The sequence below is a fragment of the Canis lupus genome, chromosome 10 (assembly GCF_011100685.1).
Source record: "Canis lupus familiaris isolate Mischka breed German Shepherd chromosome 10, alternate assembly UU_Cfam_GSD_1.0, whole genome shotgun sequence".
In the NCBI taxonomy this organism is placed as follows: Eukaryota; Metazoa; Chordata; class Mammalia; order Carnivora; family Canidae; genus Canis; species Canis lupus.
In genome coordinates this window covers 66316269-66339068 of record NC_049231.1, presented here as the reverse complement: position 1 = coordinate 66339068, position 22800 = coordinate 66316269, and the positions used below count along the sequence as shown (strand labels likewise).

At 43.2% G+C, this 22800-nt stretch overlaps 1 long non-coding RNA gene across 20 annotated transcripts in view; it reads right to left on the bottom strand.

Moving 5' to 3' along the window:
* The window catches only part of LOC119873701, a 147364-nt gene that overhangs the window by 46374 nt on the left and 78190 nt on the right, over nucleotides 1-22800 (bottom strand). For 11 of the 20 annotated variants that reach the window (XR_005366178.1, XR_005366175.1, XR_005366174.1 and 8 more), the window contains one exon: nucleotides 9686-9913. This is a non-coding gene — a long non-coding RNA (uncharacterized LOC119873701). Of the gene's footprint in view, nucleotides 1-15; nucleotides 110-9685; nucleotides 9914-22800 lie in introns of all 20 variants that reach the window. The other 9 variants (XR_005366164.1, XR_005366171.1, XR_005366169.1 and 6 more) reach the window with 4 other exon arrangements.

Here is a 22800-nt window from a genome sequence, read left to right as displayed (position 1 = left end):
GGGCACCTGCCTTACCTGTACAGGGCTTCCCCCCCCCCCCGCCTCCGTTGCTCCATTGCACTACAGTGGCCTCATCCACACATCCGTATCATCTCAGAGACTCAGATTCCTAAGAAAAAGAGAGCAGTAATCATGCATATTTGCCAACTTTGGTTTTCAGAATTGGTAACGAGTCCAGAGACCAACTGCCGGCCTACTTCTGCCCCCTAGTGGTCGTAACGTCTTGTTGCTTTCTGCAAAAGGAGCCTGGAGAGCTGGGAGCCCTGACAGTGGCCGGGGGTCTGTCCCCCCAACTCTAGCAGCTGTTCCCCAAGACACCCACTGCCCGCCAGACGCCCTTTCACCAGGTACCGAGAAGGGAGGTGATAAACTCACTCACCTTAAGGTGACTGGGACTAAAATCTCTCCTTCTGCCCAGACTGTCTGCATTTTAACAAAGGCACTGAAGTGGGAAGGCAATGCTGCTTAACTCAAAAGAAGAAAAAAAAAAAAAAAGAAAAAAAAAACTCTTGCTGGAAATTTAGGCTTAGGGAAAAAGGAGTTTTGTCTAACGGTTCTGGGCTTTGCTCTTTTTATTTTTTGGAGGCGCACCTTTGAAAAGTCACTCGATGCCTCCATTTTTTACTTTTTTTTTTTAAAAAAGATTTATTTGAAAGAGAGTTCATGCAAGTGTGTGCATGGGGGGGAGGGGCAGAGGGAGAGAGACTCTCCAGCAGACTCCCCACCCTCCCTGCTGAGCCAGGGGCCTGACCCCGGGCTCCATCTGGGGACTCCAAGATCACAACCTGAGCAAAAACCAAGAGTCCAATGCTTAACTGACTGAACCACCCAGGCACCCCTCAACACCACAGTTTCTTTGACAAATCATTGCCCCTGCTATCATCGGTGGGGGGCAGGGGAGATCAATAGAGAGCCCAGGAAAATGCTCCATTTCCCAGACTTCTCACCATCCTCAGCTGCTCCAACCCCTGTGCCCGGCTGGAAGGTGTGGCTCTGGGGCAACCACCGTGTCCAACAGGGCAAATCACCCTGCAGACATGAAGTGGGTGGAAACATGAGCGAGGAATGTTCTGGTCAGGCTCCAATCACCCTCCCCGCAGCTGCTAACAGGACTCCCTGCTGCAGTTCTTCAGCAGGTCAGGGAGTCTTCAGGCAGGTAGCCAATCCCCAAGATGGCTTTTGCTCAGGAGAGGCAGGGTTAAGCAAAGGGAGTCAGACCAGGCGGCAGGCTCTGGGAAGGTGGGGAGGCCCCAAGCAGAGTTTCTGAACTCCGGCTTGGGTAGGTCATTAATCAAGCCCCTCCCAGGTGTTCAGAATTGCTGTCTTCCTCATTACGAGTACCAGCAGAAGGTGGCCCCTACCACTGGGGCCCACGTCCACGCTAGACAGAACCACAAAGAAAATGGAAAGAATGCAGGGAGTGAGGGCTGTTCCGTGTTGGAGTACCAGCAGAAGGTGGCCCCTACCACTGGGGCCCACGTCCACGCTAGACAGAACCACAAAGAAAATGGAAAGAATGCAGGGAGTGAGGGCTGTTCCGTGTTGCTGGTACAACTTGCTGAGAAGCTATAGGGTCCCCACACACACACCCCAACCCACCATCACCAGCTCCCAAAGACCTGGGAGTGCATGGAGGCAGAAGCTGGGCTGGTGTGGCTGGTGGCTAGAGTCAGGGCGCTGATTGCAGTGCACAGTTCCATCTGCATGTGGGAACGAGATATGAACAGAATCTGGACTCAGACAAACCCGAGTTTGAATCCCAGCTCTGCAGCTGGCTAGCTGTGTGCAAACTTTGACAACTTCTACTCCTTCCTTTAGTAGTCAGCTCAGAGAAGCGACACCCTTTCAACCACAAATTAGGTCAGGTCCCTATTTGTGAATCTCACAATCCCTTAAAACTTTTATTCATAACACGTATCACCGTTTGTAATTTTACCATTTATATGTTGAGCAATTTGTCTAATTTCTCTTTTCCCTACTGTATTCTAAACTCAGAGAAGACAGTGACCACGTCTCCTTCAGGCACCGTCTTTTCCCAGGGACTAGAACGTAGAACGTACTCAAAGATTTAAGAAGTGAATGAATTACACTCAGCCTTTGTCATCTATACAATGGGTTGATAGTACTTCCTTATAGGTTTATTGTGATGATTTGACGAAAGAGCGGTTTTGTGAAAATTGTACCCTGTGTCTGACACAGACGAGGTGCTCAAAAAGGGGCCGTGCCCCTGCCACTATTCCACTGGGGACCCACCTAGGAGGATGGTTGTCCCTGACCACCAGAGGTGCCACTGAGCAGGGAAATTAGCCAAAATAGGAAACCAGAGACCTGAATCATCCACAAATTCTATCACAAGTCCCTGAATAATCAAAACTAGTTGGCACATTACAATTCATCGCCTCTTCTCTCTAGGTGTCCCTTGATGGCAGGAAAAGTTATCTCCAGCTTCACTTTCCTTTCCATCCCAGATAGAGAGTAGCCAGAGGGACTGTAAATCCATTCCTAACATTTTCAGTTGTTTGAGTTATGTTCTAGCAGAATTAAGAAGGTGACTTTAAAAACATGAAGGAGAAATAAAGGTTGCACTTCCCAGAGCAGAGTACAGGTGTAAAATGAAACTGAACTTTTAATATGAAACTGCTCTGGAGGAGAAAGGACTAAGAATATTTTTATAGAACACTTGCATTGTGGGTAATTTTTTTAAATCCAGGGTTCAACTTGCATGACCCTGAGGCATAAGTCTACCACTTAATGACATTTATAACTCTGTAACAATACGTTTTGTATAAATTACTGCTGAGGCTTAACATTTCTGATTATGATATATAGAATAAAGTGATGTCATAAAGGCGAAGTTTGTAAGTTACGATCTGTCCTGTTGCTTTAAATAAGAGGATTTCTGGAGACAATTGCCTTGATGAATATAAACTCAAATGAACCTTGAATCTCTTCAATTATTCTTATTTAGAATTCATTTTCCTTTGAACTTTCATTTAACTCAAAGCACAATCGTTCCATTATAAATCAAATGCGAGCTTGTCTTTCCTGCAATAACAAGTATGCTTTAAATAATGAAGCAACACCTATGATCATAAAAGATAATGTTTCAATGCACCAAAATACAAAAGGTAAAGAGATTTATTATCTCAGTTCAGCAACGATGAGTTGAATATTTTTGTAGCAACAGACATCTCTATTCCAGACAACACTTTTTATTTGACTCTTTAGTGGATTTCCTTTCCCAGAAGACTGGGGTGCATTATTATCAATGAGAAAAATGGAAGATTCAACACACACAATGCTATTGGTGGCTGAGAAGCTCAGATCTCTCCTTGCTTAGTTTCCCTAGTAGGCTAATGGATAGAAATATCTCTCAACTTCCCTCTTTTCCACCACGAAAGGGATGGGCTGAATCATCCTACATTCCTCCCGAGCTCTAAAGACTAAAACTACATATGCCTTTCCTCTTGCACAGAATTATGGTGAGGAACAACCAAGTTAACGGATGTGAATATACTTTAGAAGGTATAAAAGTGCCATACATAGTACCTGATGGTTTTCACTCCATGTTTCATAAATACCTTTACATATCCATTATACGAACTATGCTATCCAAAATAAAACAGAAAAACTCCAGAGCATCTCCAGGCTGTTACAGATGAAACAGTGTGATAAAAAGAGTCTTCCGGGGTCCCATAATAAATTCCTTTGGGTGGAATCGATGTCTCGCCTAATAATAGGTCAAGTGGCAGGACTACGAAGAGCCTACTTTCCCGTTGAAAATCTCACCAGCAAGCAGGACACAGAACTAAGCAGGTAGGCTGGGCAGTTGGAAAGCTCTCTTCCTGTTATCTCTTTATGCATTCCATCTTCAAAGCATTGTGACCTGTCTTCAATACACCCTCGGGTGTGGGATTTACATTTTTAATATTGGCATTTATGACGTGGTGCTTCTTCCCGGTTAATTGGTATCAGAGCAAAATGTTTGCCTCTCTCCTCAAATAAATCTCTTCAAGAGCTTCAATCACACATTCTTTTGTTCTATCCTTCATTTGAAACGGGCTCTATAAAGCCGCCAGACCACAGTACATAATCTTTTGCCTCTCACATTTTTAAATCTGGGGGTTTATGCTTTAATGGCTTTGATGTGCTTACTATTCAGCCTGTTACTTAAACCACGTTCCTCCCCATCCAACACCCGGCTCTCCCTCAGACTTACAAGCCTGTACCCTCTGAGGCTGAAAGGATTTATTTATCATCCAGAACGTTTCCATAATTTTGGAAACATATGTTTTGAAATTGCATTCCAATATCTCATACTATGTTCTTTGTCTTGCATCTGTTCTGTAAAAACAAACAAAACACACATAATTATATTCCAATGACTGCAAAGGCTACGTTTTCCACAAGAGTTGGTTCTTCCACAAACAGTAAGTCACACAACAAAGGCACTTACATACCCCGTGGATGTCATCTGAATCACATTCTTGTGTTAATTAGAGCTAACCACTGATAATCGTGAACTTCTACAACTGAGAGACCCTGACTCCTTTCCAAAATTATTCCAATTTTACAGGATAATCTCGGTACTGAAAATTAGCTATTGTTGAAAGCCAAAGTCTTGACATACTACTCAACCTGGCATAGACAACAACTCAGGAATCTTTCATACTCCTAGTGTATGACTTGCATTAAATACTCTTTAAAAAATTCGCTTTTCTCCCTGTAATAGCTTAGTGGAAAGATAATCAGTCAATGCACAACGAAAAAGACCCCTCCTCACCCTGCCCACTAAAATAGATAAATAAATACACAAACCTCAATGAAACATAGGGAAATAACTGACCAAAACAAATTTCTTTTTCATATAACTATTCCACCACATACCAGCTCCCTCTTGCCTAAGTCTTTCATGTCACACATTCTCACACACACACATACACACAGGCACCATTTAAAACCCAATCATTAAAAAATAATAATAAATAAATAAATAAATAAAACCCAATAATTTTGCATATACTGTGTTTTACTAAAATATCTGATGTCAAAATTAGGTAAATTTGCATTGAAACATTCAAAAAGCCACTCAAATCAAGAAGTACTTTTCAGCCTACCTCTTAAAAATAAAATGTCACCATGGAAATGGTCTGCTCCCCTTAGGTTGCTGGCCTTGTTACCCATGATCCTTATATTCTTAGGTAATAAAATCAATTTTGGAACTGAGAAGAAAGATAGGCCTTGATGCCTACAGTGGTGCGCTGGTAGATATATTTAGCAACCAGCTTCCAGTGAGTAAGAAAGCCTCTGACTTGTAGCTAATTTCTGTGATATAAATGCCTCCGTGGTGGCCAGTTTCCAGCTACCAGTGTGATGCTGCTAATGGGCAGAGCAGAGAGTATCTGCACCATTGGCTCTTGTAAGGTGGTACAAGCTGGCTCCACCATCTCATGCCTATGACTCTTCTTGGAAGTTTAAAAATGGTCCCAGCACCTTTGACATCTAGCAGCAGCTCTACAGGTCATTCTTAATGTTTGCTCTCAACCAGTCTGTTTCTACGATGGTTTTCAGACATCACTGCCAATGTCCTGGGCTAAAAAGCACTTTATACCCATAAATCACGGGTGGAGCAGCCAGTAGTATTACCACATTCACTCAATATATAACATAACCCAGAGACACCCTGGCCCCCATGTGACCCACTCTCAACATAAAGTTATATTTGAAGGAAACACAAAGAAGATTCCAGAAGCCTTGAAAAACAGTATCATCATCATTGCGTTTTCTTATGAAAGTTTGGTGCCGGTGCTGCTTCACCCAGAAATCTTCCCAATCAACCCTCCTTACACATCTCATTCTGTCTCTAGAGTCTTAGTTATGTTAAAGGCTGCAAACACACACCTGCTCCTCTCTCCCACCATCTCCCTTGCTCCCCTTGTACATGCACACATGCGTGTGGGTACACACAGGCACAGATCCTACATAGTGCCCCTCATTCAAGCCACACAACCCTTATGTCTGTGCCACGCTCCGCTACCTATGACTGCCCCAACAGTCACAGCACCCTGGGAAGCTTAGTTCTTCTCTTGGTCATACCGCTTTTCTCCAATTCCCGTGGATGATATTCTCTATTTCACTGCAGTAACATGAAGGTCGTTGTCAATGTGGTTCCTGTGGCACCACGATAATAAAAATAATACAGAACACCGACTCGTTCCCACGCTACCCCAGGCAGTAAGCTGAGCACCTGATACATAGAGAGGCTTGTTGAAGTCATGGAGCCAGGAGTCAAGGCAGGCAAGGTGGCACAAGAACCCATCATTCTCCACCACCATACTCTACCAGTTCTTAGATCCATCTGAAGAAAAGCTACTGCGGGATCTTGGCCAAGTCACACTTGCTGTGCCTCAGTTTACTCATCTGTAAAATGGGGCTGATAGGAGGCCCTACCTCACAGGGTCTAGAGGAGAATTCTGAGTTAACATACATACACTGCGTAGAAGGGTGCCTGGCACTTAAGAGCTATTATGCTAGCTAAGTGCAACTACTAAGTGTTAACCAGGACAAACTGGCTCCTCACAGCCTGTAGAGTCCCATGACTTTTACACGTCTTCTGTTAGAGTCCTAAGGGTTGACAAATGTTTTCTGTAAAGGGTCAGACAGTAAATATTTCAGGCTTTGCAAGTCACATACAGTCTCTCTGTCACATAATCTTCTTAGGATTAAGTCCTTCAAAATGTAAAAACCATTTGTAGTTTATGGATGAAAACAGACCACAGGCTGGATGTTGTCCTATGTACATAGTTTGCTGATCCTGGGCTAGACAGACATTGAGAGAGAGAGAGAGAGAGAGAGAGAGCCCTGTTTTAAATACCATATTTTTTTTTTATATATAAGCAAATATATGAACTCTGAAAAAGACACACGTATAACAATCACACATTCCCTCAGCAAATGTTCACTCGTCCCTTATGTGCAAGGTGCCATTCTGGATGCTGAAGCCACAAGGATGGAGATGTGCACCCTTGACCTTTGGGATTCTCATAGCCCAATGGCAAGATAATCCCAGCATAACGTGTACTGAAGTCTTGAATAAAGGAGGAAGGGATCTGGTCTGGTTAGGGCAAGTAAAGGGTTAAAAAAGAAAAGGACCCTTGAGCTATACCTTGAAGAGGCAAGGAATTCACTTGGCAGACAGAAGTATAAGAGAGCAAGGAGATTGCAGTTTCTAGTATCAGAGAAGGCCCGTGAGGTCCATGAGAGGCAGATCAGGGAGGGAGGGAGGGCCTAGTCAGCCCGCTAAGGCACTGGGACTTCATCCTCTAGGCCTCTGGTTTTCAGACTCTGTAACACACAAGTTTGTCTTCAGACAAAATCTAATCTAGAGTCCTGTGTGCAAAACGACCCTGGTTGAAGCTGGGTGGTAAATCCCAAGCACTTCCCTCCTGCTGGACTTCACCACAGGCAGCTCAGGGCAGCCTCCCAGCCTCCTGGCAGCACAGCTGGAAATCCACAGCTCCTGGCAACAGGCAGCAGGCTCGGGGGCCTGGGAAGTCCTGCTGTAGTGACTCCATGCAAATTCTTCTGAAGTCAATAAAATTCCATGTATCTATTTTTATCTTGAACAGACATCCTGTTCTTCCCCAGCACCGCTGCCTTTGCTGGTTGCAGGCTGGCCCCCACGCGGTTTAACACTTCATTAGGTAGCATCTTGTGTGGTTATCTAATTGCTTTTTGAGCATCTAGATGAACTGGCCAAACGGCAGGAAGTGCAACTTGCTTCTCTTGTATCCCCCTCAACAAGCCGCGTGGGGCGAGGAGGTGCGATTGAAGTGAAGGGCTCCTCCACCCTAAGATTCTAAGACTCCCCACAGGAGGACAGTATTTTCAAACAGAATAAGCGCAGTAACATGAGGAAACATCTCCCAAGGCAGGCATTAAGTTAGTGCAAGTGGAGTATCTAGTGGGGAGGGATTTGTGTGTCTCAGGACTGAAGGTTGGGTAGATCAGATACTTGAGTTCCCGAAAGAGCATTGCTTTGCGTCCTTACACAACCCCTCTCCCCTCACGTTTTTGTAATTCCTTTTCATCTCTATTCCCCAGCCCAATCCCCCTTCCCTATAGCAGATAACCATGCTATTGTCTTTATATATATGTGTGTGTGTGTGTGTTCTTTGTTGTATAGTGTGCATATATATCTTAATACACAGAAATAGTATGTTCTCGTGGTTTAGATATCATCCCATCTCTTCCTTTTTCACCCAGCATGTTTTTAATATCTACCCATATTGACAAGCAAGCCTCTATCCACTTCTGAATGCTGCAGACTGTGCATAGTCTGTACCCACCATATTGTCCATATCCAGCCTGCCAGGAGGGACAACTAGAATGCTTCTGACTCCTCCACCCCAAACAGTGCTGTGGTGAACATTCACAAGCTCCCACTCTTTACAAATCTGCTTATATGCCCAGGAGCAGGCAAGTAAGTCACATGGCATGAGTATAAGTACTGCCAGGGGCCTCTCCAGAGAAGCCGCACCAGTCCCCCCTCACACCAGCCAGGCCTGGGGGTCTCTGCAGCTCGCATCCCTACCACCACTGAGCAAGATTCAGTGTTACGGATGGAAATGTGTCCCCCCAAAATGATACACTGAAGTTCTATCCTCTAGAATGGCTCAGAATGTGGCCATATGTGGAAATAGGATCCTTGCAGATGCAATTAAGTTAAATACGATCATTAGGATGGGCCTTAATCCAATATGACTGGAGTCTTTACAAAAAGGGAACATTGGACGCAGAGGCAGACACCCAGAGGAAGATAGTATGAAGACAAGGAGAACACCATGTGGAGAAGAAGGCAGAGATTGGAGCGATCCATCTACAAACCAAGGAATCTCAGAGAGGGTCAGCAAACCACCAGAAGCCAGGAAAAGGGGATGGAACACATTCTTCTTCACACTCTCAAAAGGAACCAACCCTACCAATGCCTTGATGTTGAACTTCCAGCTTCCAGGACTACAAAACAATACATTCCTGTCACTTAAGCTACCTAATTTTTGGTATTTTGTTATAGCAGCCAGAGGACACTACTAATACACTCAGCTTTCCAGGGTCTGCCAGTGTGGTGGGTATAACATAATATCGGGTTATTTTTATTTTTGTTTCTCTGATCACTAGTGACTTCAAACATTTTCTTCACATGCTTTTAGTCATACGGGCTTCCTTGGAAACTGCCCATGTCTATCCTTTGGCCCACTTTTTTATAGAGATTGCTCTCTTTTTTCTTGTTGATTTATAATAGCTCCTTGTAAATTCTCAATATGAGTCCCTTAGCGTCTGATACTTTACAAACATTCTCTTCTCCAACTATCATTGGTCTGTTAACTCTATCCTCACTGGGTAAGTGCTAATTAATTAGTAACAGGACAGAATTACTTAATTTCTCTTTAATCAAATTCATCAATTTTTCAACTGTGACTTGTGCAGTTGGGGTTTCACTTAATAAATACTGCCCTACTCCTACGTTACAAAGATATTCTCCCACAAAATGTTCTACAGACTGCATCGTGTCACCTGTAACACGTAGAGTCTATATCTGCATGTGGTGTGAGCCAGAGGGCTGTTTGAAAAAAAACTCTGAACAACAAGACATCCCAAAATGTAGCGGCTTTAAACAAGAACAAACCTCTATGTTGCTCACATGCCTGCACTGTAGGTAGGGATCAGCAAGGATGGTTCATCTTTGTGCCACGGAGCGTCAGCTGAGATGGCCTGCCTGAGGCTCCCTTCTGGCGGCAAGTCCGTGCGGGCTGTCCACTGGACGTTCCGCTAAGGCTGAGGGCTGGGGTCACAGCTCCTTTCTACTTGCACCTTGCTTGTCACAGGCCGTTTGGACTTTCTCACATTCTGATGGCTGAGTTCCAAGGAGAAAAAAAAAAAAAAAAAACAAAGGCAATGACTGTACCACTTTGTATAACCATAACCTAGCTTCAGAAATCACTTAGCATTACTTCCACAGTAGTTGAAACTTGCCCAGAATTAAGGAGAAGGAACCCTACCCCCCACCTCTCAATGGGGAATGTGTCAAAGCTACACTGTAAAAAGTTCACATGGGAGGGCAGCGAATGTTGCCATCGTCTTGGGGAACAGAATCTACCATAGGATCTGATTTTATGAGGCCATTTTTATCATTTCTTAAATTCTTTCATACACATGGTCTGCCACCGAGTTCTCTACTCTGTTACACTGCTCCATCTGACTGGGTTTGTTTTTTTGTTGTTAATTTTTTTTGTCCTCATAAGGCTAGTAATGTGTTCCTATATGATAAGGCAAGTTCCCTCCTTTCATTCTCTTTTTTCAAACTAGTGAGTTATTCATGAACCTTTCTTTTTCCATACGACTTTTTAAGTACATCTATCAAACTCATAAAAAATAATCTTACTGGAATTTTGTTGGGAGTGCCTTGACTGTATGAATTAATCTGGGAATAATAAACATAATTTTATACTGTCATACAACTTAAATACATACAAATTACTGTTACTATTCAAGCTTCCTTTTATAGCTTTTAAAATTTTTAGTAAATTTCTGCAGTAGAGAAATGTCTATTTTTTTTGTCAATCCCCAAATGTTTCATAGATTTGGCTGCTTCCATGAATAATATTCTTTTTTTAAGTACATTTTCTAATCTGTTTTTGCTGCTGTTTAGAAATTCTATTGATACTCATAAGCTAATCTTAAATCTGGCACTCTTGCTTAATTCTAATAGTTAAATCTCTTGCCTCTGCTTTCTAAACAATCACATTATCTGTGAATAAGTACAGTTTCATTTCTTCCCTTCTAATTCACACCTTTTGTTTCTTTTTCTGTATTTGTAGTCGTGGCTAGGAAGTCCAGTTGTGTGCTAACACTACTCAGTGATATTAGAGATCCTTGTCTCATTCCTGATTTTAAATGGCCTGCATCTTTCTCCACTAAGTATAATTCGTGCTTTAAGTTTGTTTTTAAATTTTATTTAATCATGAAAGACAGAGAGAGAGGCAGAGACACAGAGGGAGAAGCAGGCTCCTTGCAGAGAGCCCAATGAGGGACTCGATCCCAGGACCCTGGCATCATGACCTGAGCCAAAGGCAGACACTCAACCCACTGAGACACCCAGGCATCCCTAAGTTTTCATTATAAATAGGTATTGAGCTTTATTAAAAGCTTTTCTGAATCAGTATACTGAGATAAATATGTGATTTTGAGTGCCATCTCAATTTTTGGTACTTATTTGTTTATTATAGTTTTCTTTGTCTTCTTTTACCAACGTAGACATTAAATAGTCTTCTCTACATGTTCTTGTTTCATATAGGATTTCCAAATTTAGTAGGTTAAAGTTATTTACAATTTCTCTTATTTTTTATAACTCTGTATCTATAACTGTTTCTGTTGAAAAAAATTCTATTTTTTAATTGAATCTTTTTTTCCTCGTTAGTCTTTACTAACTTATATACTTGTTAATTATTAAATAGTAATAGGATAGTTTCTGCTATTGATATTTCCAAAAATAAAAACAATCTTTTGGTTGTGGAGTCTTCTCCTGACTTCATCTACCTCCCCATCCTGGGACTACCTCCCAGGTCTCCACTCTTTGACATAAAAGAGAAGTCAGAAGCCTGAGCCTGTGTCCCTTTGTGTCACCACTCAAACATGCCTTCCAGGGGCTACCGATCCACAGGTTACAGGGACAATCTTCTTATCCATTCCCTAGCAAGCAGTGCCAAGTAGTAAACAATTACTGACTGCCTGCTGCGTGCCTACCTTGTACAAAGCAATAGGGACTATAATCATTTCCCCCCGAAAAAATATATGGTCAGTGGAGAGACAACAGCAAACACCCAAGAATACACATGAACATGAAAGGAAAAGGAACTCTGAGCAGGAATCTGGAAGGTATGAAGGAAATGATTTCAAGTGAGAGCAGTGCAGAGGTCCTGGCCAAAAACTTGAACATGTACTTCCTTCTGCTATTTCCTTGTAGACTAGAGATCTGCCCCAGTAACAGAAGAGGGAGGAGAGAGGGTAAATAAAGAGATGGGAAGAATAGGACAAAGGACAAAGAAAAACAACACTATCCTAGTGAAGTCAAAGCTATTAATACAGGATGTGTCTAATTATGACAGCTAATCTGTGTATCCTTTCTCACACAGCACTTACACAGGAACTACCTCACTGATTCCCCCACAGCCCAGCTTTACAGATGTGGAGCCTGAGGTCCCCAAAGACTGTGAACTTCCTAGACTTACATAACTGGTAAGTGACAAAGCTAGGATCCCCAAAGCCTGGCCTTCTGACTCCAATATCACTCTCTTCCCCCTAAACCATGTGGCCTCCAAAAACAGCAAGTTATAGGATAGGCAAAGGGGAAACTGACTTCCAGATGTTCTTCCCACCTCTGCAAGCCTTCATCTATTCTGCCACAGTCACTTCCTCCCAACCCGTCCCCCCAAACACAGGAAGCTACGATGAGTGGAGAGTCACCTGATACGCTTTCTAAAGAACATGTTATCTTTTACTTGCCAAGAAGTTCAGCAGGGCCTCTGTGCTGTCAAAAATCTTGTTCTAGGAATCTAAGGGTCAAACTGGGAAGAGATGAGGCTGGGGCCATCCCCAACCTCCCCTGAAGATCACTACCTGTAGGTGCATGTCTAGGTGCTCTGGTGGATACAAGAAAGGTCTTGAGAGCCTTATGATGATGTCTGGAACATGATATGTCTGGCAAAGTAATAATTACAGCAACAATGATAAGAGCTAACACTTCTTGAATGCTTGCCATTCACTGCCATCACGATAAGAGTTTTTAATGGCTTTGAATCTTGTTTAACCTTCATGACTGCCTAGTGGAGTAGGTTCTAGTCTCCCATGAGAGGCTGAGGCTTAGAGGTATAAGTTATCATATCCAGGGTTACACACTCAACAAGGGACAGAACCAGGACACAGACCAGGTCTGTCCAACTCCTGGCACCACACCACTATATATACTGCCTCTTTGCTCTATCAATACCTGCAGGGGGATATAAACACTAACTGACCGATACAACTAATGCCTGCCAGCACCCGGAGTGGTGAGGGAAAGCTTCAAAGAAAGCAAGCCTGATACCGTCTGTACGAAGGTAAAGGACAAAGAGCCTGGGTCACACACAGGAGAAGTATTGGGGGCAGATGGAACAGGCCTCCTTGGTTTTGGGTTTTTTTTTAAAGATTTATTTATTCATGAGAGACACAGAGAGAGAGAGAGGCAGAGACACATGCAGAGGGAGAAGCAGGCTCCCTGTGGGGAGCCCCACGTGGGTCTTGATCCCAGGTCTCCAGGATCACAGCCTGAGCCGAAGGCAGACACTCAACCACTGGGCCACTCAGGCTCCCCTCCTGGGGTTATAAAGTGCAGTGGGAGATTGAGGCAGCGTGACTGGTGGCATGGAAATCACTATCGTTGATGGCCAATCCTTCAGACTAACAAATTTAGTACTAGGTGAAGAACAGATGGCAAAGGAAAAAAGAGAAAAGAAAAGAGACCACAGTCACCAGAGGTACTTGTGCTAAGTATATAGGAAGTTCATAAGAGAGGTTCCTGGGTGGCTCAGTCACTTGAGTTCAGCTCAGGTCATGGTCTCAGGGTCCTGGGATTAAGCCCTGTGTCGGGCTCCACGCAGAGTCTGCTTGGGATTGCCTCTCCCTCTCCCTCTGCCCCTCCTCCTGCTCACACTCTCTTTTGATTAATCAGTCAATTCTGGGGGAAGGGGAGAAAGAAAGAAAGACCATGAGCAATTTGTCCCATCATCTGATTATTCAGTCTTCAGGTATCTGGGACAAAGTTTGCATCCCCAGAGTAGCTTTATCTAATATTCCCAGTCACCTCCCTCAGAAATGAGTCATATGTACAGGACACAGGTAGGAACAGCTCTCTCCATGCAAATAAAGGAAAAAAGGATTAGAAGAAAATGAATCAGTGGTTGAAGTGGACATGGGTGTTTCCAGTCAGTTGGGGATCTCACTACGGCATGGGATCCTCTCTGTCTGATGGGAAATGACCCATTTAGTCTTCTCCCATTCCAGCCACACCATGATTCCAGCATGGTCAGCTGCCCACAGTCCATCCAATTTGCTTGCTGGGAACCACCAAACAGGGTGGCCAGGGGACTTCCTGTTGGGCCGGGCAGGCATTCCGTCTGCCTCAAGTTTAGGGGTGGAAATGCATTTGCAAGATCTTGTCCATGCCCACCAGTGCACTCACACTGCCAACACCACCCACATAGCCTGTGGACTCCACGCCATTGCCACGGTATCCAAATCTTGCTCAGGGAACTGCGACCTCTGACAAACAAGTATTACAAAGAGAATCTGCCTCCCAAACATTGAAAATTATTATCGATCAGGGGGAAAGGATGTACCTTCAGCCAAATTCCACTAAGTTTTTTGTAGTTCTCCATTATTAAGAAGTCCTGCTTCGGGGTCACAATTTTAACTGTTTTGTTCTAAGCTTAATATATATATAGTTATTTTACCACTTAAACTATATAAGATGGCAACCACAAAATTGAAATTCTGTCGTTCAAAGGGTTTTATGTACTCCTCTAACTAAAAACAGCTTCACAATAAAAAGATCCAGTTTTACAAGTGGGCCCAACCCAAAATAGTAACTATGGCCTTAAGGGCTATTATCCCATTGCCGTACGAAGGATTTAGGGCATATAAATGCCCATTAACACGACTAAGCATAATAATCTGATTTATAAAGTATCCCTTGCCAGGGCCCTTGTAGCACCCTACAATTACACCACCTCAATTAAAACATCCTGCAAGCCTAATAGACTTGCCCTGAAAGAAACCGCCCTGTAAAAGCATGACCCACCCCAGCAAAAAATCCTGACGGAGGGGGTTCAACAGCAAGGTGGTGGCAGCAAAAGGGGTTTTCAGATAGAAGGAGAGCATTTTAAGTATCTAATTCCCACGCTCAACGCCTGCCAAAGTACACAGGAGTGAATAACAACCCCAAAGCAAAGAAGCATTAACGAGGAGGGTTGTCCGGGTGTCCATCTCAACCTTTCTTAGTAGATTTGGCATTTGCTTGATAAAATGAACACATCTGGGTTCAGAATCCAAATGACATTTTCTAGTGAAAAGCAAGAGGAATCCTTCTATTCCCAAGACCTGTTTGGGGCATGGAGTTTGGAAACTGTCTCTCACCTTTCGCCACTTCAACCCCAAATCACTAAGCACAAATTGTAGGGTCTCAGCTACAATTGTGTGTGTGTGTGTGCGTGCGTGCGTGTGTGTGTGTGTTGCAGGGGGTGGGAGTTTTCTCATCTGTCTTAACTGCTATTAGACAATCATATCATAGCAAAATGAAAAGATTCCTCTCAAAATTTACCTACTATTCTACATGTCATTAGACAGTTGAAATTTCCTAAGAATTTGCTAAAGTTAAGCATCTCCAAAGTCAGCTCAATGTGGATCTTAGTGAAGAGGGAACACTCCCTCCTGAGTATACTGAGGGAAAACCATGCAGCAAGGGAGAAAAGATTGGGGGATGCCTGGGTGGCTCGGTGGTTGAGCGTCTCTGCCTTTGGCTCAGGGTGTGATCCAGGGGTCCTGGGATCGAGTCCCACATTGGCTCCCCACAGGGAGCCTGCTTCTCCCTCTACCTGTGTCTCTGCCTCTCTCTGTCTCTCATGAGCAAATAAATATAATCTTTAAAAACGAAAAAGACTGGTTTACAGACAGGCAGAGGTGCCACAAGCACTGTGTTCCATCCACCACATGCCTCATCCCATTAACATAGCAAACTTTCCATTAATGTTAACATTTGAAATGCTGGTGAGGGTTTAGCTAGACAGGTACTCTTGTACCTCTGGTAGGAGGATAGACTATTTGAGTCTCCCTGAAAAGCAATTTTCCAACAGCTACTAAGAGCCTTTAAAATGCCTAGATCCTTTGATCATGCTTCTGGAAATATATTCCAAGGACATCAGCAAAATGTGGTCCAAAAGCAAAACACGCTGATGTCCATTGCAGCGTGCTGAATCTAGTAAGAGATGTGAAAGAATCCAATAGTTCAGCAATAAGGGAATAATCACATAAACTCTGGTAAATCTCAAAGTATTATGTTGCCTTTAAAAATGATGTTTGCTTCTGAAAACACAAAATAAGACTTAAAGAAAAGGAAACAAAAACTGTCCTCTGGCATTAGAAGTGTTAGTAGTGTAAAGATGTTGATTTTCTCCATTTTATTCTATAAATTTAATGTCATCCCAATCAAACTTGCAAAAAGAATTTTGTTTCTCATTTTGTTGGGAGGTATTTGACAAAATGACTTCATTCATAGTCATCTGGAAAAATAGTCTATATGAAAATAGCCAAGAAATTTGTTTTCAAAGGAAGAGTAGTATAGATACTCTAGACTTCGCCATTATAAAAATACATTGTAAAAGCTACAGTAATTAAAACAATATGGCTCAAAAGCAGGACTAGACAGACCAATGGAACAGACTAGGAAATTCAGAGGCCAAAGTATACATAAGAATTCAAGTACAACATAAAGGAGACATTCCAAATCAGAAGGGTAAAATAGATTATTCAACAAATGGTATAAAGCAACTAGCTCAAAAAAAAAAAAAAAAAGCAACTAGCTCAATGTTTGAAAAAAAATTTAATTAGGCCCATACATTACAATGTTTATTTTAACATAACAATAACATGATTTTAGCATGAAAATAAAAACACCTTTTAAAAATTGCTAATAGGGAAGATAGGTGAATCGTCTAAATTATTCTGGAATAATTTAGACTTTTTTTTAATTTAGACTTCTTACTATGAAATGAAATAATTGAAGAAAAGATTAAATTGAAGAAAAGATTAATAAATTTGATTACATAAACATTTTAAATGACTGTAAGTAAAAACACCATAATTGAGGTGAGAGACAAAAATGTATGCAATTTCTTCTACTGCCTACGGCAAGCAGCTACTTTCCTTACTGTCTGAAGACACAGAACATATCAATAAGAAATTTACCAGCAATGGGCCAAAAAATGTACAAAGTTCAGAAGTGAATTTTGTAGAAAAAGAAATACAAGTGGCCGATAAATGTACAGCCTCAATAATAATGAACTTCCTGTTTGTTTGCTTATATGTTTGTTTTAGACATCATTATTGATAAGGGAGTGAGAAACCTGAAGGCTTATGTTTGACTAGTGTGATGTGAATGGATCACCAACCATTTTTTGAAGGGCGATTTTCCTATATCCTTCAACATTTTAAATGTGAGCGTTTCCCTTAGTCCAGAATTTCCATTTCCAGGAATTAATTCTACGTAAATACTCACACTTGTGCATAGAAATATATGCGCACTGATGTTCAATACAGCATTGTTTGTGATAGCAAAAAATTGGAAGACACATCAATATCTATCAGTAAGAGTGTGGCTAAAATGAGGTTTCCATAAGATGGGATATCTTGTAGCAGTTTAAAACAATGAGGTGGATTTGAACACAGTAACATGAAAGATGTCCAAGATATAATAAGTCCAAAAATCATGTTGGAAAACTATATGAATAATATGAAACATGCTTTATATGCCGATGGATGTAAAATTACTGTCTGGAAGGAGACCTAAGAGGTTGTTTGGAAAGGTTACGGGAAGTGAGAGGATGAGGCAGATGCAGAGAAAAAGGGTGTTCACTTTTCACTGTCTTTTCTTATATTTCTTTTTTTTTTTAAGATTTTGTTTATTTATTCTTGAGAGACAGAGAGAGAGGCAGAGACACAGGCAGAGGGAGAAGCAGGCTCCATGCAGGGAGCCCGACGTGGGACTCGATCCTGGGTCTCCAGGATTACACCCTGGGCTGAAGGCGGCGCTAAACCGCTGAGCCACCCGGGCTGCCCTTTTTTTATATTTCAAGGGTCTTTTGACAATGAACGGGTATTACTATTTAAGCCACAAACTAACAAATAGTTTAAATTTTAAAAATTAAAATTCAAGCATTGTAACATTTGTCAAGACTCATTTAAAGATTCAGAGAAGTAATCGTAATGTAGTAGAATAGGAAAAACCAGATTCCATAATTATGTAGAGAATATACTCTCCACTGTGTTAAAATTTATTATCTAAATATGCGCATAGAAAAAAGCCTATCAGGAAACACATAGAATAGTAGTGGTAGACACCTCTAGTTACAATGTTCTGATCTATCTTTACTGGATTCTTCATGCTTTTACTTTTCAAATTTTCCAAAATTAGTAGTATAGGTATAATCAGGGAAAAAAATGTAATGATCAATTCAGAATTTGCTAAGCTAATTATTATGTATCCTATACTAGACCAGGAATCAAGAGGAGGGAAAATGTGGGACACAATCCCCTCCCTCAAACATTTTACAGTTTCACAGATAAATATGTACATAAGTTAAAGACGATCAGTTCATTTGACTTTACAAACTTGCAATCACATGAAATGTACAGCACAGTGACTACAGTTAATAATACTGTGTTGCATATTTAAAAATTGGTAAGAAAGTAGATCTTAAAAGTTCTTATCACAAGAAAAAAGATTTTGTAACTCAGTATAGTAACAGTATAGTTAATCAGACTTACTGTGGTGATCACTTTGCAATATATCTAAGTATCAAATCATTGTGTTGCGCACCTGAAACTAATATAATGTTATATGTCAACTATACCTCAGTAAAAATAAACCATTAGAGGTCAAGACGGGATGACAAAGAGCCAGGTGCTAAACTGAATCTTCTCAAACATCAAAATGTATGAAAGAGACAATACGAGCAAGGGCGAGGGAAGATGCGATGCTAGCCTCAAATACTAGTAGCTCCCTAACCAGGCAACGAGGGGGGTGGCCTTGGGAAAGAACATGAGAATTCTCTGCCACAGACCGACTCAGAACTATACACGTGCTTGATTCTGGGCATCAGGAGGTCTAACCTCCTCAAATGCACCAAGATCTGACATTTTGCCATGAAGCTTTATCCCCTTATCTCATATTGTCGATCCCTCTTGAGAAGGAATGGACCCAGGAAGGCCAACAGCTGACACGGAGGGCGCCCGGCCCGCCTCCCGGCGCCAGTGGCCGACCCCACGGATCAATCTGAGCACAGTCACTGTCCCTGGGAGAGCATCTCCGACTCCTCAGCGTGGACCTCAAGCAGCTACCACCCATCAAGCAAAGTTGGGGCGCGAGACGGAAAACTATCTGCCATCCCTTGCTAGATTGGCAGTAACAGATCTGCATTGGAGTTAGAGCTGAGAATTTTTCAGAGCTCTCTCACATCCATTATTCCATCACAGTGGGACGTATTTTCCTCTTCTTTACAGCAAAACGGAGGACTTAAGAGTTGCCACCAACGGTTTGCGGATGCGCCTCTATTAAGAAGCGGGTCCAGGTTATGATGTGGAAGCCAGTCCTCGTTCCGAACCCGCTGCTCTCTCCCAAAGCGTCGCCCTCTCACACAGCAGAAAGAAGAGCAGGCCTTATGGCGTCCGAAGCCAGGCTGGGGTGGGGAGAGCTTGAGGAGCCTTGGGGAGCACTGAGAAGAGGAAAGGGCCTGACCAAAAAGAAGCAAGACATCAGAACCCGGAGGCTGGGGATGTAAGGGACACCGCAAGTTTGCCAAAAGCCAGCTCTTCACACTGAGGGAACCAGTAGATACACCTACGTTCCCAACCAAGACCAGTATCTGACTGGAATGCCACCAGGAATCCCATTAGGGGAAAGCACCGTGGGCAGCCGCACAAAGACCCAGCAGAGCGGGGCTGCGGAGGTGAGTCCCCGCGCCTCAGGCTGACATGCAGATTTGGGGGTTGTGCCAGCACCCACGCAGCTCCCATTCTACTCTCCAGGCTCCCAAGGGCCAGAGCCAGCCTGATGGGCGCACCCAACGGCTCCTCCAAGTTCTAAACACCCAGGGGGAAAAAGCCACAATCTCCTAACCATTTCTCTTTTGGTGCTTCAAACTGGACTCTCAGATCCCCCGGGGGCTGCCCCAGGAGCTGAAGCTCTTCTCACCTGGCTCCATGTGGGGCCATGCTCAGGTTAACTGTCCTGAGCAAGGGCCTCCCCTCCCAGTGAGTGTGACTGTGTTCGAGCAGGTATGTGTGTGTTTCCAAGGACACCTATTAACTCACCCTCCAATCCAATCTGATCCAATATTGAACATGCAACAGTCCTAAAACTGTTTTTGAAATACCAGAATTAGATAGAGTGTTGAATATGAGGTTAACGTACAGATTCTTGACTTTAAAAGGCTAGATTTTCACAACAAACATGCGTTGCTATGGAGATGGCATAAGCCTATGTAAACTTCAGGCATTCATATTCATAGAAACTCCTGAAGCAAGACCAAATGTTGGCCCTAACATTCCTGCTCTTGCCAACTTCCAAATAGTGCACAAATTATGCCAAAAATAAATGGGTGTGACTAATACAAGCTTAGAACTTTTTTAAAAATTTTACCTTGAGGGCAACATTTGTTGATATAGGAGCTGGGTGTGTAAAGCATACTTCCCCCCTCTGTAAATCCATCCGTTTTATTTACACTTCCTAAAAGACCTGTGTGCACATTTTTCCCATAAATTGTACAACTGCTAGTAATCACGTATCATTTCAATCTGTGCCCTGGTTCTATTTTAACACTGCCTCTCTTCCTTTTTGTTTGTGTTCCATTAAGCACATACTAGAGGCAGAGCAGTCAAGACTTAACTCCTCTGGTCCCAAGTACACACTCCAGGGCTGCAGAACTATCAAGCTTTTGCACAGGCGACACCTCCAAGGTCTGCAAGCCTAGGGTAAATCCTATTACGAGCTGGGGGATGTCAAATTGGTTTTTGCTACTGACCTTCTTTCTCGTGACCCCTTCCCCACCCCACCAGGCCCCAATCCCAAATCCCTCGTTTCTCCTGCATGGAGGTCAACCTGTAAGACAACTGCGCTCTGCCCCGAGTCTACTCTATCCTGGACTGGAAACTCACTGCTAATTACTGTAGTCACACTTCTTAATTCAACAAGCGCCAGACGGCTGCCTGCCATCTCCCCAGTGGGATGGGTCACCAGCTATCTCACGCAGGTCACTAAGTCGGCATTTATTTCCTGATAGGAGATGGCGTTACAAGGTAGCTGTTCCAACATGAATGGTAATCAACAATAATTAAAAGTGATACACCCATTCTGACTCATATGATAGTGTTAAAAAAATTTTTTTTTTAAAGGGTGGTGGAAGGAGGAGAGAGAAAAAACTGCTCAGCCGAGACAGATAAGTTTTTTCATCTCAACTTAGAATTTCTGGGAAATGAATATATGTCTTTGTCTTCTTCTTTTTAAAAAAAACAGGCTCCACGCCCGACAAGGGGCTTGAACTCATGACCCCGAGATCAAGAGTCACATGCTGTACCTACTGAGCCGGCCAGGTACCCCGTCTTTGTCTTCTTTTAATTCACACAGAAATATGTCCATGTTGTGACCATGTGAAAAGCAGTGAATCTAAATTTTCCTTAAAGGAAGAAAATATTCATTCTCAAAGGCGGAGTCCCTTCACCAGAGGAGAGAGAGCCCAGAGAGAGCAATAGGTCAGGGACCGGGCAAAATCTGCCCTCTGCCCATGGGGGCCAACACGACGGTTCCACGGCTGATGCCAGCTTTCAATCCCAGAAACAGTAACTCCACTACAACAACCCTTTGTCTTCCAGAAGTGATTTAACTTGCCCTACATGAACTGACTGCGGCCCACCTAGATTCTCAGCCCTGATCTGGAAGGTTCCTCTCTAAACCACTAGCAGCCCCAGCCTGGCACGACTAACTACCAAGCCTTGCTGGACGATTTTCTCCATATCTCCCCGTGGTATACACAGAGGCTGTGTGCCACCAGATCAAGACCCAGTGAAGCTTGTTTTAACCACCGTTGGGATTATCCCTCATCTATACCCTTCTCGCTGCCACCACGGTTGCCCTCTGCTGCCCTGCCCTCACCTTAAATCAGGTGCCCCAGGTCCCTTAAATCAGACCTTGAGACCATGACTCGCTGGCCAGTTGTATATCAATGAAGAGTTCCCAGGAGAAGCCGAGAAGGAAGTAGAGGAAGCAGAATGAGACAAGGGCAAGACCTGAGCTCGGGTGTGGCCCTACGTCTCAGCCTCGGCCTGATCCATGGGGTGTTCTGGAGCACGAATCATCTCACACTTAGGCAAGGCTGCTGGGACCTTCTTACTCCCACTCGGTGAGTCACTTGCCACCAGCCACCTCAGACTGGATGTCAACCCCCAGGCATTCTGGCTCTTGGCACCGTATCTACTCAATTCCAGTGGCCCGAGGGCATCTTGCGGAGGCCACTGGTATCAGCCAGGAAGCAAGTGATGTGAGGCTGGGCCACTGGCACTCAAAAGGATCTCAGCGGGCACCAGTAGCATCTATTACACCCAGGGAAGGGAACACTGGTAGTATTTTAACATTAATTTCTTAAAACAATTCTTTCTATGAACATCTTAGAGATCCAAGTGTGAACTGAGGGTAGAGAAAAAGTCACATCTCAGATTGTACCTACAGGAAAACACCAAAATGTAAAATCTACTTAAATGGTGTCACACATAGGCCAGGAAATAAGAATGTGAGACCTGGGCTCCTGTGTATTAGAATGCTATGGGGACAAGGTGCCATTTTATTCACCTTCCTGCATGGTCACCAGCCGAGCAGGACCGTCCAATTCCCTCAGTATGGCAAACTTTTAAAGGGCTGTCTCTCATGCCCAAGACATCCTC